General features: G+C 38.6%; 1 pseudogene; it reads left to right on the top strand.

Annotated features, from left to right (window-relative positions):
- The first annotated feature begins 14,189 nt into the window (after nt 1-14,189).
- On the top strand, nt 14,190-15,163 carry LOC117724710 (radixin pseudogene; annotated as a pseudogene).
- The last annotated feature ends 1,777 nt before the right edge of the window (nt 15,164-16,940 follow it).

The following is a 16,940-nucleotide window of genomic DNA, read 5'->3' as shown; positions in this document are numbered from 1 at the left end:
GTGAGTTCCCTGCCAACCAGAGTTGCAAAATGAGAGTGTTTCCAAAAGCAAAAACAAACAACAAAAATTCTAGTTTCTGAATAGTGTATCTGAATGTGGTAAGTATATACATCTGTGTGGATATGTATGTACCTGTGTGGTATCATTGAAAGTTTGTACTGCCTGCATGGGATCTAGCATTCTCCTTTTGCCTCTGAAGGCATCCGCAACAATGTGAACCTCATCACACAAAGACACACAAGTACACATGATCATAAGCTAAGTAAACTGAAAAAAAATTCCACTCCACCTCTCTAAAGAAATATTTATGAAGATATAATATTAATCAAGTATTCTTCTAAACACGGACTTATATACAGGTAAGAATTATTTGATTTTTTTCTACTTGACATTTGAAATACCTAAATATTTTTCTAGGGTTGTACATAAATTGGTGAAAAAAAAAAAAAAAACCGAAAACCAATGGAGTACATACAAATAATCCCAGTGTTCATCCTTGCTCTTCATTTTCACTCTTTTAAACACCACAACTCTAGTCTATGAGTCTTAAGTATCTGTAAAGGAGCATCTTTAGTGACAGGGGTGGCTGTGCTGTGAATTCCAAACATTTCATTGACACCCGTAGAGTAATAGGTCTCAGCCACTGTCTGTATGAAGCCTTCTGAAAATACTTGCTTGGTTTTTTTTTTTTTTTGATGGGGGAAATCTATACACATAATTTTGTCTCTTGAGAGCTCTCTGAGCAAATTTTGGCAAAACATTGCATTTTTTCCTTCAACATTAGCACAAAAACTATTGCCACTATTTCTGAGTAGTCAAGGTGAGTTACAGCAACACTAGGTGGTGCTGTAGTTTGAAATAAGAGATGAAAGAGATGAAAGGTGTTTGAAATCCTAAAATTTGTAGTATTTACTACAAAAAAAAAAAAAGAAAAAAGAGCAATCAACCTTATGTAGTTAGTGATCCAACTTATAAAACCTAATAGATTGTTTCAAAAGATATGTTTTCACCTCCCAATTAAAATTATAGTAATACTTTCTGGAGGTGCCTAATGAAACTATGCATAATTGCTCAAAAGTCATTTCATTTTTTTCTAGATAATTATAGCATATTACAGAATTATGTAGCTAATAATTTTGTAATCTCAGAAACTAAAATGAATTTTATATTATTACTTCTTAGTAAAATGAATTCTGTAAAATGCTAAATATATAGATATATATTTAAAATATATAGATATATATTTAAAATATATAGATATATATTTAAAATATATAGATATATTTAAAATATATAGATATATATTTAAAATATATAGATATATATTTAAAATATATAGATATATATTTAAAATATATAGATATATATTTAAAATATATAGATATATATTTAAAATATATAGATATATATTTTAAATATATAGATATATATTTAAAATATATAGATATATATTTAAAATATATAGATATATATTTAAAATATATAGATATATATTTAAAAAGCTAAATATATAGCTTTTGCCTATATAAATCATAAGGTACATGTGTAATTTATATCAATGATCTCAGTAAATTATGAATCACTTTAGAATTTCTGATCAAAGCAAGTTTTGCAAAGTAAGATGCAGCTTTTCCCCTTTTCTGGAGTTATTTTGACCTCACTGTACTCCCCTCTGGAGGGGACCTTGAACCACCCAGACAGATCTCATTTTCTAAACTACATCATCTATTCTTCAAAACAGCCCTCATAGATTATCACTTGAAGTCAAAAATACTTATTGAAAATAGACAGGTGGAGCTGGTATGGGCTTGGATCCTCCACCCCTATGTTCTAGTCTCAAGAATGGGTATTCACATGAAAGGGTTATAGAAAGAGAAACTTAGACACAAACACAACTATAAAATCTCTCAACCTATAATGTGCCTGAAATATGTGCTGGGACAATAGTGGTGTAGAACTTGTAGGAGCAGCCAACCAATGCCTGATTTAACTTGAGTTCTACTTCACAAGAGGGAGCCCATGCCTGATTGCTTAGATGGCTAGAAACTGGAGAATACATAGCTCAGAGACTTGGTATAAAATGAAAATCACTGGATTTAAAAAAATCAGTGAAATGATTCATAATATTCTGCTGTTTTTGTAGACTGGTGCTTTATCCAGTCATCATCAAAGAGGCTTCCTTTGGAAACATATGGGAACAACAGCAGAGATAGACAGCCAGACATCATGTGTATAGTCTAAATTGAGGGGTTTTATAGAGTCCTTTCCCTCAGAGATTGAAACCTTACCCAAGATGGGAGAGGAGAGACTGTAGGAGTTAGAGGAGATAGAGGACACCAGGAGAATATGGCCTACCTAGTCAACTAAGCATGGCTCACATAGGCTCATAGAGATGGAATCAGCAAGCACAGGGCCTGCATGAGTCTTCACCAAGTGTTCTGTGTATATGTTATGCTGGTTTTGTGGGAATCAGGAGTGAGTGTATCTCTGACTCCTTTACTTGCACTTTGGGCCTTTTTCCTCTTATTGGGTTGCCTTGTCCAGTCTTGATGAGGGTTGCCTTAGTTAGGGTTTTACTGCCCTGAACAGAAACCATGACCAAAGCAACTCTTATAAGGACAACATTTAATTGGGGCTGACTTACAGGTTCAGAGGTTCGGTCCATTATCATCAAGACAAGAGCATGGCACAGGCAGAGCTGAGAGTTCTATGTCTTCATCTGAAGGCTGCTGGTGGAAGAACTAGCTTCCAGGCAGATAGGATGAGAGTCTTAAGCCCACACCCAAAGTGACACACCTACTCCAAGAAGGCCATATCTCCTAATAGAGTCATTTCCTGGGCTAAGCATATACAAACCATTACAGGGGCTTTAACATTTTCTCATTGTTTCTTGTTTTGTTGTGTTTATTTGTTGTCTCATGGAGGTTTTGGAAAAAAAGTGGATGAGGAATACATCTCGGGGGAGAGGTGGTAGTAGGGTATCTAAGAAGAGTGGAGGGAGAAAAAACTGTGGTTAGAATGTACTGTATGAAAGACTAATCTATTTTTTATTGGATATTACATTTATATTTCAGATTTTATCCCCTTACCCCATTCCTCCCACCACCCAGGAACCTCCTATCTGATCCCCCCTCCTCATTCTATGAGAATGTGCCCCCACCTATGCCCCCACTCCCCTTCCCCACCCTCATTCCCCCCCCATTTGGTGTTAAGCCTTCATGGGACCAAAGATCTCCTCACCCACCTATTCCCGACAAGGCTATCCTCCACTATATGTACAGATGGAGTCATGGATCCTTCCCTATGTGCTCCCAGGCTGGTGGTTTAGACCCTGGGGAGCTCTGGTTGGATGGTATTATTGCTCTCCTCATGGAGCCACAAACCCTTTCAGCTCCTTCAGTCTTCTCTCTAACTTCTCCATTGGGAAACCCTTGATCAGATCAGTGGTTAGCTGTGAGTATCTGCCTCTGTATGCATCAGACTCTGACAAACCTCCAAGGAGACAGCTATATCAGGTTCTTGTCAGCATGCACTTCCTGACATCCACATCAGTGTTGGTGACTGCACATGGGATAGATGAATACCCAGGTGGAATGGTCTCCAGATGGCCCCTCCTTCAGTTTCTGTCCAACACTTTGTCTCCATATTTGCTCCCTTGAGTATTTTGTTACTCCAAGTAGGACCGAGGCATCCACACTTGTTCTTCCTTTTTCATGAGCTTCATGTGGTCTGTGAGTCGAATCAAGCTTTTGGGCTAATATCAGCTTAGCAGTGAGCAGATACCATCTGTGTTCTTTTGTGATTCAGTTACCTCACTCAGGATGATATTTTCTAGTTCCATCCATTTACCTAAAAATTTCTCAAATTCATTATTTTTAACAGCTGAGTAATACTCCATTGTGTAAATGTACCACATTTTTTTGTATTAATTCCTCTGTTGAAGGACATTTGGGTTCTTTCCTGCTTCTGGCTATTATAAATAAGGCTGCTATGAACATAGTGGAGCATATGTCCTTGTTATATGTTGGAGCATCTTCTGGGTATATGCCCAAGAGTGGTATAGCTGGATCCTCAGGTAATGCTATGTCCAATTTTCTGAGGAACCACCAGACTGATTTCCAGAGTGGTTGTACCAGCTTGCAATCCCACCAACAATAGAGGAGTGTTCCTCTTTCTCTACATCCTCTCCAGCATCTACTATCACCTGAATTTTTGATCTTAGCCCTTCTGATTGGTGTGGGGTGGTATCTCAGGTTTGTTTTGATTTGCATTTCCTTGATGACTAAGAATATTGAGCATTTCTTAAGGTGCTTCTTGGCCATTCGAGTTTTCTCAGTTGAGAATTCTTTGTTTAGCTCTGTACCCCATTTTTAATAGGGTTATTTGGTTGTCTGGAGTATAATTTCTTGAGTTCTTTGTATATATTGGATATTAGCCCTCTATTGGATGTAGGATTGGTAATGATCTTTTCCCAATCTCTTGGTTGCCATTTTGTCGTATTGACAGTGTCCTTTGCCTTACAGAAGTTTTGCAATTTTATGATGTCCCATTTGTCAATTCTTGCTCTTAAAGCATAAGCAATTGGTGTTCTGTTCAGGACCTTTTCCCCTGTGCCTAGGTATTCAAGGGTCTTCCCCACATTCTCTTCATGGGTATTATGTGCTTTTTGGCTAATATCCATTTATATGTGAATACATACCATAAATGTACTTTTGGATCTGGGTTGCCTCACTCAGGTTGATATTTTGTAGTTCCATTCATTTGCTTTCAAAATTCATGATGTCCTCATTTTTAGTAGCTGAATAGTATTCCATTGTGTAAATGAACTACATTTTCTGTATCCTTTTTCAGTTGAGGTACATGTGGGCTGTTTTCAGCTTCTGGCTATTATATAATACTGTGATGAACATAGTGGGAACATGTGTCCTTGTGCTATTTTTGTCTAAAAAAAAAAATACAGGGACAAAAATGAAGCAGAGATTGAAGAAAATGCCATCCAGTGATTGGCTCAATTTGGGATCCATCCCATGGGCAGGCACCAAAGTCTGACTTTTTTACTGATGTCTTTTTGTGCTTGCAGACAGGAGCCTAGCATTGCTGTCCTCTAAGAGGCTCTACCAGTAGCCAACTGAGAAGGATGCAGATACTTATAGCTAACCATTGCCTTGAGGTGGGGGACCCCTATGGAAGACTTAGAGGAAAAACTGAAAGAGCTGAAGGGAATGACAACCCCATTGGAAGACTACAGTATCAATTAACCAAGACCTCTGGGAGCTTCCAGAGACCAAGCCACCAACCAAAAAGTATACATATATAGTCCATGGCCCCAGGCACATTGGTAGCAGAAGAATGCCTTGTCTAGCCTCAGTGAGAGAGGATGTGCCTAATCTGTAGAGACTTGATGCTCCCAGGGAAAGTGGATAGGGGGTTAGGTGGGGTGAGTGGGTGGGTGGGGGGAGTGAGTGGAGGTGAGATGGTGAGTATCCTCTTAGAGTCAAAGGAGAAGGAAGAATGGGGTAAAGAACTTTGGAGGGGCAACCAGGAAGAGGAGAAACATTTGGATTGAAAAGAAATTATTCCCAACCTCTGTCCAATATTTGTCTATAGGTATCTACATCTGTTTAAGCCAGGTGCTGGGTCGAGGCTCTCAAAGGACAGTTATGCTAGGCTCCTGTTTGTATGTACAACATACTACCATTAATAATATCATGGATTGGTGCCTGCCCATATGAAGAGTCTCAAGTTGGACGTGTTATTGGTTGGCTATTCCATCAGTCTCTGCTACCTCTTTGTCCCTGCAATTTTTTAGACAAGACAAATTTTGGGTCAAAAGTTGTGAGTCTGGGTTGATGTCTTTATCCCTCCACTGGGAGTCCTGCGTGGCTACAGGTGGTGGTCTTTTCAGGTTTCATATCCTCAGTGTTATGTATCTAAAGGAAGGTTATCCTCAGTGACTACTTAGAGCCTCCCCCATCTCAGGTCTCTGGCACTTTTTAGAAAATTTCCCCACACCATTACCCCTGGCAACTGCAGATTTTGATTCATTCTCTTGGCCTCTGGCCCTCTCTCCTGTGTCTCCCCACACTTGGACCAGGCCCCCTCCATTTTACTCTCCATTTCTTCTCCCAACCAGTTACATCCCTTCTTCTGCCTCCTGTAACTATTTTATTCCCCCATTTAAGTGAGATTCAAGCATCTTTGCTTGGGCCTTTCTTCTTGTTTAGCTTCTTTAGATCTGTGCAGGTACATCATGGGTATCTGGTATTTTATGGGTAATATTCACTTATAATTGAATACATCCCACGCATGTCCTTTGGGGTCTGGATTACCTCACTCAGGATGATATTTTTTAGTTCCTGCAAAATGCATGATGTTCTTGATTTTGATAACTGAATAGCATCCCACTCTGTAAATGAACCACATTTTCTATATCCATTCTTCAGTTGAGAGACATATGAGTTGTTTCCAGTTTTTGGCTGTTATAAACATAGTGGAGCACAAGTTCTTGTGGTATGGTGGAACATCTTTTGGGTATATGCCTAGCAGCAGTATAGTTGGGTCTTCACGTAGCAAAATTTCAAAATTTCTGAGAAACAGCCAATACAACTTTCAGAGTAGGTTTACAAGTTTGCAATCCCACAAACAGCAATGGAGGAGTGTTCCACTTGCTCTACATTGTCAACAGCGTGTGCTGTCACTTGAGGGTTTTTATTTTTTTATCTTAGCTATTCTTATTGGTGTAATATGAAATCTCAGGGTTGTTTTGATGTGCATTTCCCTGATGACTAAGAACTTTAAGTGCTTCTTGGTTATTTGAGTTTCCTCTTGTTCAGAATTCTGTTTAGCTCTGTACTCCATTTTTTTTTTAAATTGGGTTATTTGGTTTGCTGGAGTATAACTTCTTGAGGTTTTTAATTATTTTATTTTTTCATTTTGAATTTTAGCCTTTTGTCAGATTTGGAGTTAGTGAAGATCTTTTTCCAATCTGTGGGCTGCTGTTTTCTTTTATTGACAGCGTCTTTTGCTTTACAGAAGCTTTGAAGTTTCATGAGGACCCTTTTATCAATTGCTGATCTTAGAGCCTGAGATATTAGTGTTCTGTTCAAAAAAATTGTTTCCTATAGTAATGCATTCAAAGGTATTCCCCACTTACTCTTCTATTAGATTTAGTGTGTTTGGTTTTGTGTTGAGATCTTTGATCCACTTGAACATTAGTTTTGTGCAGAGTGATAAATATGGTTCTTTTTTCATTCTTCTACTTGCAGACATCTAGTTAGACCAGCACCATTTGTTAAAGATGCTTTCTTTTTTCCATTGTATGGTTTTTGGATTTTTTGTTGAAAATTAAGTCTTCAAATTTGTGTGGGTGTATTTCTGGGTCCTTAATTCTATTCCATTGATGAACTTGTTTGTTTCTCTACCAATATCATGCAGGTTTTATCACTGTTGTTCTATAGTACAGCTTGAGGTCAGGGATGGTGAGCCTTTCAGAGGTTCTTACATTTTTCAGAATTGTTTTGGCTATCCTGGGTTTTTTTTCTTTTTCCATGTGAAGTTAATAATTACTCTTTCAAGGTCTGTGAAAAAAATTGTTAGAATTTTGATAAGGATTACATTAAATATTTAGATTGCTATTGGTAAGATGGCCATTTTCACTGTGTTAATCTTATAGATCATGAACGTGGGGGATTGTCCCATCTTCTGTTATGTTCTTCAATTTCTTTCCTAGGGTCTGGAAGTTGTTGTCAGACAGATTTTATACTTGCTTGGTTAGAGTTGCAACCAAGATATTTTATACTGTTTGTGGCTATTGTGAAGGGTATTGTTTTCTTAATTTCTTTCTCAACCCATTTATCATTTGTATAAAGGTGGGGCTACTGATTCCTTTGAGTTAATTTTATACCCAGCCACTTTTATGAAGGTATTTATCAGCTTTTTCGGAGTTCTCTGGTAGAATTTTGTGCCGGGCAGTGTTGGCGCACGCCTTTAATCCCAGCACTTGGGAGGCAGAGGCAGGCGGATTTCTGAGTTCGAGGCCAGCCTGGTCTACACAGTGAGTTCCAGGACAGCCAGGGCTACACAGAGAAACCCTGTCTCGAAAAACAAAACAAAACAAAACAAAACAAAACAAAAACAAAAACAAAACGAAAAAACCCCCACGAATTTTGTGTGTCCTCTATGTATACTTTCAAATCATCTGTGAATAGTGATACTTTGACTTGTTTCTTTACAATTTGTATCCCATTGATCTGCTTTTGTTGTCTTATTGCTCTAGCTAGAATTTTCAAATAGAATTTTCTGTGTTTATTTTCTGTTTTGATGACTTATCCATTGGTCAGTGAGGGATGTCAAAGTTCCCCACAATTATTTGGTGGGGTTGAATGTGTGATTTGAGTTTTATTAAAGTTTCTTTTATGAATATGGGTACCCTTTTATTTGGGGGCATAGATGTTCAGTATTGAGACGTTATGCTGTTGAATTTTTCTTTTGGTGAGTATAAGGTTTACTTTCTCATCTCTTTTGATCACTCTTGGTTGAAATCTATTTTATTACCTATTAGAATGGCTACTTCAGCTTGTTTCTTAGGTCTGTTCATTTGGACAATCTTTCCCAGCCCTTTACTCTGAGGTAGTGTCTATAATTGTTTCTGAGGTGTGGTTTTTTTGATGAAGCAGAATGATAAAAACTGTTTACTTATCCAATTATTTAGTATATGTCTTTTTATTGGCAAATTGAGCCCATTGATATTGGGAGCTATTAATGACCAATGGTTGTTAGTTCCTATTACTTTGATGTTGGATGTGTTCGTGTGTGTGTGTGTGTGTGTGTGTGTGTGTGTGTGTGTGTGTTTCTCTTCTTCTATGATCTTCTTGAAGATGTTTTCTGGCTCTTTGAATTGGGAATCTTCATTCTCTTCCTATTATTCTTAGGTTTGGTCTTTTCATAGTATCCCAAATTTCCTGGATGTTTTGAGTTAGGAATATTTAAGAGTTGGTATTTTCTTTGACTTATGCTATCTTCTACGCCTGACAGCCTTTCTTCCATGATGCTTGCAAGAGTTCTCATTTTTCTTTTTAAGGTTTTTCACCTCCAGTGTTGCCTCCATTTGTGTTTTCTTTATTGCTTTTATTTCTGGATGTAGAGTGGAAGCAAATCCTATGTAAATGGTCTTGAACCATCTTACACATTTCCTTCACTTGTTTAATTGTGTTTTTCTGTTTTTCTTTAAGGGAATTATTTATGTCCTCTTTAAATGTTACTATCATCTTTATCAGGTGGGATTTAAGGTCATAGTCTTGGTCTTCAGATGTATTAGGATATCCAAGGGTTGAAGTAGTGGAAGAACTGTGTTCTGATGGTGTCATGCTGCATTGGCTTCTGTTGGTTATGTTCTTGTGGTTGCCTTTAGCCATCTAGTTACCTCTGTTTTTTTCTCTGGTATCCTAGTTAAAGCAGGCTTCCCAGAAATCAGTTGGGGCAGCAGGTGGGACCTGGCCTTTAGAGAAACAGGAGCAGAATAAAGAGGGAAACATAGAAAAGGGTTTGAGCAGGTCTCCTGAGAGGCAGGCAGAGCTGTGGTGTGAAGTGTAGTACACTGCTCTGCAACTGCTGCTGATGTAGGTGTAGACTGGAAGCAATACCTATTTAAAATAATCTAGGTATGCTTATAACTTTTCCCTAGCCTCAGCACCAATCACTTCTCATATAGCCCATATTCAATGCTTTATTTATAGCATTAATTACTATTCACAGAGCTATGTTGCTTGCCTCAAATACTATTTATTTATTTATTTATTTATTTATTCATTCATTCATTCATTCATTTATTTATTTTTATCCTTAGAAGTAATAGTTAGATCACCTTTTCTAATTCAAGAGGTTTATTTATTACTTTTTAAGTTGTTCAAATTTAGAAAATTATTTTTAAAATTCTCCAATGCATCACAATCAAAAAAGGACTAAAAAATTTCTAAAATAGAAGGCGAATTTGTTGTAAAAAGCCTAAAGTGATAGATGATAACCACAAAATCCCACATGTTAAGAAATACTCTGTTCCTTCAGGAAAAGCAAAGGAACTAAATCTCATTTTAGGGGAGACTAAATCTCATTTTCCTAAAGGATTATGTCTTGAAAATTTAAAAAAGACCAGATGCTGGAAACTGTTAAAAAAGAAACTTTTAAGGGATCAAGCTTGAAATCGAGCTAAGGGATAGCCACAGTGAACTGAGAGATGGATAGTGATTTATTGGTATCAGATGTCTGAAGTTAAACATGAACTAATCTTTCTAACTTCCTTTTCATGATAGTGACAGGCCAGTCAGAATCTATTTTTGATGCTCATCCATGGCAGATTCTGAAATCTCTGTCTTGGCTTTGTACATTTGGCGTTTATGTCAGGTCATATTTTAGACAGCCATAGGAACCAACTGTACACTAACCCAGGAAGTGGCATTAATGGCCCAATAAAGATTTTTACTTGTTCCTAAATTGTGTCTAAGATTTGAAAGAGAATCAAATAACCCTATTAAAAATGGAATGCAGAGCTAAATAATTCTCAACAGAGAAATCTCAAATGGCCAAGAAGCACCTAAAGAAATATTCAGCATCAACTAATCCCTTAGTCATTAGGGAAATGCAAATCAAAGCAACCCTGAGATTCTACTTCACACCAGCCAGAATGGCTAAGATCAAAACTCTGGTGACAGCAGATGCTGGCGAGGATATGAGAAAGAAGAACACTCCTTCATTGCTGGTGGGCTTGTAAGCTGGCACAACTAATCTGGAAATCAGTCTGGCAGTTCCTCAGAAAATTGGAAATAGTTCTACCTGAGGACCCAACTAGTCCACTTATGGGCATATACCCAAAAGATGCTACAGCATGTAATAAGGAAACATGCTCCCCTATGTTTATAGCAGCCTCATTTATAATAACCAGAAGCTGGAAATAGCCCAGATGTCCCTCAACAGAGGAATGGATACAGAAAATGTAGTACATTTACACAATGGAGTACTGCATAGCTATTGAAAACAATGACTTTATGAAATTAGCAGGAAAATTAATGAAACTAGAAAATACCATTGTGAGTGAGGTAACCAAGTCACACAAAAAACACAGATGCTATATATCCACAGGATAGATGAATATTAACCCAAAACCTCAGAATACCCATGATACAACTCACAGACCATGTGAAGCTCAAGAAGAAAGACCAAAGTGTGGATGCTTCACTCCTATGTAGAAAGGTGAACAAAATAATTATGGGAGGTGGAGGGAGGGAGGGAAGAATACAGGAGGGTAAGAGGAGGGGGAGAATAAAAGGGGGCAGGATCAGGTATGGGAGGAGAGAGGGTAGAAGTATAGAGAGTCAGGAAATTGAATGTAGCAATGAAGGATGGGCAATGGAGGTAGCCACTAGAAAGTCTCACCAGGAAAGCAAAAGGTTCCCAGGACCCAACTTGGGTGACATTAGCCAAAATACCCTACACAAGGAAGATAGAACCTGTAGATACCAGACACAGTGAATAGGCATAGCTCCTAGTTGAGGATCACCCACTCATCTCAAAAATTTTAACCCAGAATTGTTCCTGTCTAAAGAAAATACAGGAACTAAGAGTGGAGCAGAGACTGAAGGAAAAGCCATTCAGACACTCTCCCATGTAGGGATCCATCCTATCTGCAGACACCAAACTCAGACTCAATTGCTGATGCCAAAAAGCACTTGCTGAGAGGAGCTTGGTATAGTGATCCCTGGAAAGACTTTGCCAGAGCCTAACCAATATAGATGTGCATGCTCACAGCCAACCATCAGACTGAGCATGGGGACCCCAAGGAAGAGTTAGAGGGAGGGCTGAAGAAGCTGAAGGGGATTGCACCCCCATAAGAAGAACAACAACATCAAATAACCAGACTCCCCAGAGCTCCCGTGGACTAAACCACCAACCAAAGATTACACATGGAAGTATCCCATGACTTCAGCAGCAGATGTAACAGAGGATTGCCTTACCTAGCATCAGTGGTAGGGGTGGCTCTTGGTTCTGTTGAGACTTGATGCCCTAGCATAGGGGGATGCTAGGGCCACTGGTGAGGTGGGAGTGGGTGAGTGGGTGGGGGAGCACCCTCATAGAGTCAGGGGGAGGGGTGATGGGATAGGGGCTTTGTAGAGGAGAAACTGGGAAGGGGGACAACATTTAAAATTTAAACAAATAAAATAACTAATAAAAAATTAGTCCAGATGAAGTTTTTAAAAGTCCTTCAACAAAGCTACATTTTAACTTTAAATAAAAATAATTTGACTCATTATAAACAGTATAAATATGTGTCTGATCAAAAAACAACAAATAAGCAAAACTGAAAGAAGTTATAAACAACATTTTGTAACATTTTTTTACTTTATGTTCGTATCTTACAATCTCAAGATACTATGGGCACATGTGAAATTGCAAAGCTATATTTGTCTGTGGAGGACCATCTTATGCCTTATAGTTTTCCTCCACAATTCACTGTGAATATTGTCAGTGAACAACAATTTAAGTGATTTCATAGATTAATATAGAATGTACATATGTGTATATGGTTATAAATTTCAATTATGTGTTATATTTATGTTTTTTAACTTTTGCTATTATATATAAAATTTCCATGAACAATCTGAAGATTCATACAGTTGGATATGTGTAGCGAGATATATTCCGACTACATTTGTATAAAGCCCAGTGATTGGGCTGTATGAGAGGTAGGAGTGAGGAGTTGAAAGGAGAAGAGAGAGAGGAGGAGGAGGAAAGAAGATGCCAGCAAATGTCCGAGTGTCTTTAGCAGAGGTAGTTATTAATATTAAGGTTAGGTAATTGGGTTTACAATTCTAATTATGTGGGCATCTTGTGAATTGAGCACTTATGAATATATAAATATTGGATAACCTTTAAGCTTTAAGAGTCTTCACTCTACTGGGTACTGTGGGCATGGCAGGTAACATCTGGGGTTCAGTGGAGCTTTGTGGAGACAGCATGTTGGATTGGCAGAGCCATCTCCCACGCTGGTGTCTTGTGGGTGCCAGGGCCAGTGTCTCTAGATAGCTGGAATTGTGGTCCAGGGATGGAGCCTTGGGAAAATGGCACTGTCTGGGAACAAGCTGGACCAGGCACCATTTTTAAAAAATATTACTTGCAACAGATATGAACTTTCTTGGACAAAAAGAACAATTATTTCAAAGATTGATTAATTAATTAGTTAGTTAATTAATTAATTATGTGGAGGTGTGTATGCCCATGTATACAAAGGTAGTAACTTTTAGTAGTCAGCTTTCTATTGTTGCTCCTGAGGAATGAATCCAGACTATCATTCTAGACAGCAAGCACGTATGTCCACTGAAACAACTTTCAGGCAGTACATATTTATTTAAATTCTAATACAAAATATCTAACTGCCCTACAGAAGGTTTTCATCACTATTCTACCAAATAATGCATAATTAACTTGATTTCCTGCCGATCCAGCAGGACATTGAACAGGGTCTGGGGAGATCACCTGAAAGAGAGAATGGGGGAAACAGACAAACAAAGAACAGTAGCTTGGCTATAGTCTGATCAAACTGATGATTTTTACTTTTTCACACAGGGGTTACAAACACATAGAGGCAGGATGTGGAGAAGGGGATGATGCAGGAGCATTGGTGTTCAGGGGGAGTACAGATATCTTCCAGAACAGAGTATTAGTTGTGTGAAGGTTCAGGGAACAGGTCACTATGACTCTGCCTATGATTCACTTGTCCTTATCTAAGTTGGTACTATCCACCAAGGATACCTATCTACAAGGTCGATGACTATCCAGGCTGGTAAATTTCCACCAAGGCTACTTGTTTACAAGATCTTATATCCATCTGTTCAGTGTTTTTCCACAGAGACCAAGACTTTGTGTTAGCAGGCTGACTTAGGCCTATGGCTGATTTTAGGCCTTCAGTGTACAAGCAAGGCTGCCCCTGACAATTTCCTGTAGAAACCTTACAGAATGCAAGGCTCATCAAGTTTCCCTGATGTAAATCTGATTGATGAAAATATTTATTTTTGTGTTTTGATTCATTTATTAACTGTAAACTTTGAAATACTAATGTGAATTTTTTAATATTTTGTGAAATATCACTTTTATAACTTTGATCATCTGTTTTTTACATCAAATATTTTTCTTTAAAAATTATTCAGATTTTAGAGCAGACAATGAAAGCCCAGAAAGAGCTAGAGGAGCAGACGTGGAAAGCTCTGGAACTGGAGCAAGAGCGCCAGCGAGCGAAAGAGGAGGCAGAGCGGTTAGACAGGGAGCGCTGGGCTGCGGAGGCCAAGTCCGCAATAGCCAAGCAAGCTGCTGACCAGATGAAGAACCAAGAGCAGCTGGCAGCAGAACTTGCCAAATTCACTGCCAAGAAGCCAAGAAGAAGAAGGAAGAGGAAGCTACTGAGTGGCAGCACAAAGCTTTTGCAGCTCAAGAAGACTTGGAAAAGACCAAAGAAGAGTTAAAAACTGTGATGTCTGCACCTCCTCCCCCGCCCCCACCCCCAGTCATCCCTCCCACAGAGAACAAGCATGACAAGCAAGATGAAAACAGTGCTGAGGCCAGAGCAGAGCTGTCCAGCGAGGGGGTGATGAACCACAGAAGCGAAGAAGAGCGGGTAATAGAAACTCAGAAGAACGTGTGAAGAAGCATCTCCAGGCATTAAGTTCAGAATTAGCCCAAGCCAGAGATGAAACCAAGAAGACACAGAATGATGTTCTTCATGCTGAGAATGTCAAGGCAAGCCGTGATAAATACAAGACTCTCCGACAGATTCGACAAGGCAACACCAAGCAGCGTATTGATGAGTTTGAAGCCATGTGAGAGTTGTTCTTGTGATCCGTGTCCTTCATAAGCTGAACCACCTGAGAAAGCGGGCCTGGGCAGATGCAATGGAGGCATCCACCTTGCCAAAGCACGCATACCACTTGACTGTGCTCATAGCAGAACACTGAAGGGCGTGCTTCAGCATTAAGGCAGTGTGATGTCATATTTGGTCATTTTTCTTTTGTCCAGGGAATGGATAATGGCATTCTGTCACCTTTTTGTACATTTTTCACTTTTTGTTTGTTTCATCTTTTTCAGTTGAATATTAATACTGATGGCCATGTCTGACAAATGTGTGTATGTGCTTTGAGCACCGTGTACATCTTAGAATAATGGTGGACATTTCAATGCATGTTCACTTAATGAGCTCAGTTTTCTTTGCCCTTCCCATGTTGTAGGCTCCATACATCTCCATGTCATTCGCGTGTTTTGTCAATGTGGCCTCCTCATGCCCTCTCACGATAGAGCTGGAGGTGTTTAAAATGAGTTAGCGGGGTAGACAGACAGATATGGGACTACATCACAAAATGATTAGAATGTTGGACAGCACAGCATGCAGCCAGTGGTTAATTATTACAGAAACCCCCTAATTACTTTATTGAGTGTTTGCTTTACTTAAGTACAGTCATCTCAGCTTGAGTGATGGTTTTTCGTGTCCTGTAGTCCCATGGTGGCTTTCCTTGTCTGTCATTTCAGCGATATACCCATTAGGCAGTTGCTCTTAGGAAAATTATTCATGAAGCACTGCCTGTAAGTACGTGATCTCTGAAAAAAAAAATGCAAGTTTTGTTCTTAGGGTGATTTAGAAACACAGATGTTCAGTAGAAGGTAACTCTTGATGATAGCTAATTCTAATTGAAGGGGAAAATAAAACCCCAAACCATGGCCTTTCTGCAAGGGCAGCATATGGAAACATCAGTTCCAGGAACATACCACTACCTCACTCTTCACATGGTGACCGTTCACACACAGTCTGTTACCCATGGGCAGTCCCAATCATGTCCTTCATTGAGTATGCTTTTGAGATACCAGTGCTAATGTTTTAACTGCCTTTTTGTTGAACTGTGGGGCTCTGAGTTGTGTTTGGATTATATATTCTCACTGGTGTGCTGTTCCCTGATGGATGTTCTGTGTCTGAGGAAGTGGAGTGAACCTTTGTGAGAAAGACGGTGCCTTTGCAGCACATGAAGCATCCCACTCTTCGTTCTTGATGGGATGGGTAACATCGTTGTAGCATATTTAGTTTCTAAATCACTGCTTATTTTATTTGCAATCTCTAAAAACAAATTTTATTTCAATGACGTCTTACTGAGGAAGTCTTTCCAGCTAGAAAGCTGTTCTTACATTCTCTGATCATGAAGCACCTGAATTTGAAGATACAGAAAGCCTTGTTTTCTCTGTGTGGTTCAGCTACTTTCCATTTGGTATCATGCACTCAAACTTAACATTTATCAGTGACAGTTGCCATTTTATTAAGCAGTTTTCACGCACAGTAGATTCAACTTGGTTTTGTGCTGTTTTTGATTTTTGCTGACTTAACAAGGATTAATTTGGGCAGACATTATAAAAAGGAAAAGGTTAATATATTTTTTGGACTCTGTAGGACAAAAGACAACTGGTTAGCTTTGAAGTGACTGTTGTACAGTGGTTGTGCACATGCTTCAAAATCATAGATTTGGAGAGATTGGAGGCCTTACCACTCAGACAGAGAGGGAGAGTCTGGAGGCCTTACCACTCAGACTTTTCAAAGTATGAGTATTCACTTTTCCAAAGCATCAGAGCAATAGTCCTTATTGCTAACAGAATTGACTTCCCTCAGATTTTTACGTTTTTTTTCTATTTGCATTGTGTACATTGTCATTGCTATACCAGTTGTTACAGTGTTGAGAGGATACCAGTTATATTTGCTGTTAATAGTCTATTTGTAGATTAGGATTAAAGTGGGTTTAATCCACTTTTATAGATGTATGAATTTTTCTAAACAGGAACAGCCATTTGCAAAATGAGTTTTCATAGTGATTGCATCAATTATAATATTTATCATTAGCAGTTGAGAGCACATGTTCATATAG

The sequence above is a fragment of the Arvicanthis niloticus genome, chromosome 20 (assembly GCF_011762505.2).
Source record: "Arvicanthis niloticus isolate mArvNil1 chromosome 20, mArvNil1.pat.X, whole genome shotgun sequence".
NCBI classification, from domain to species: domain Eukaryota; kingdom Metazoa; phylum Chordata; class Mammalia; order Rodentia; family Muridae; genus Arvicanthis; species Arvicanthis niloticus.
This window is presented reverse-complemented; position numbering and strand designations above follow the sequence as displayed.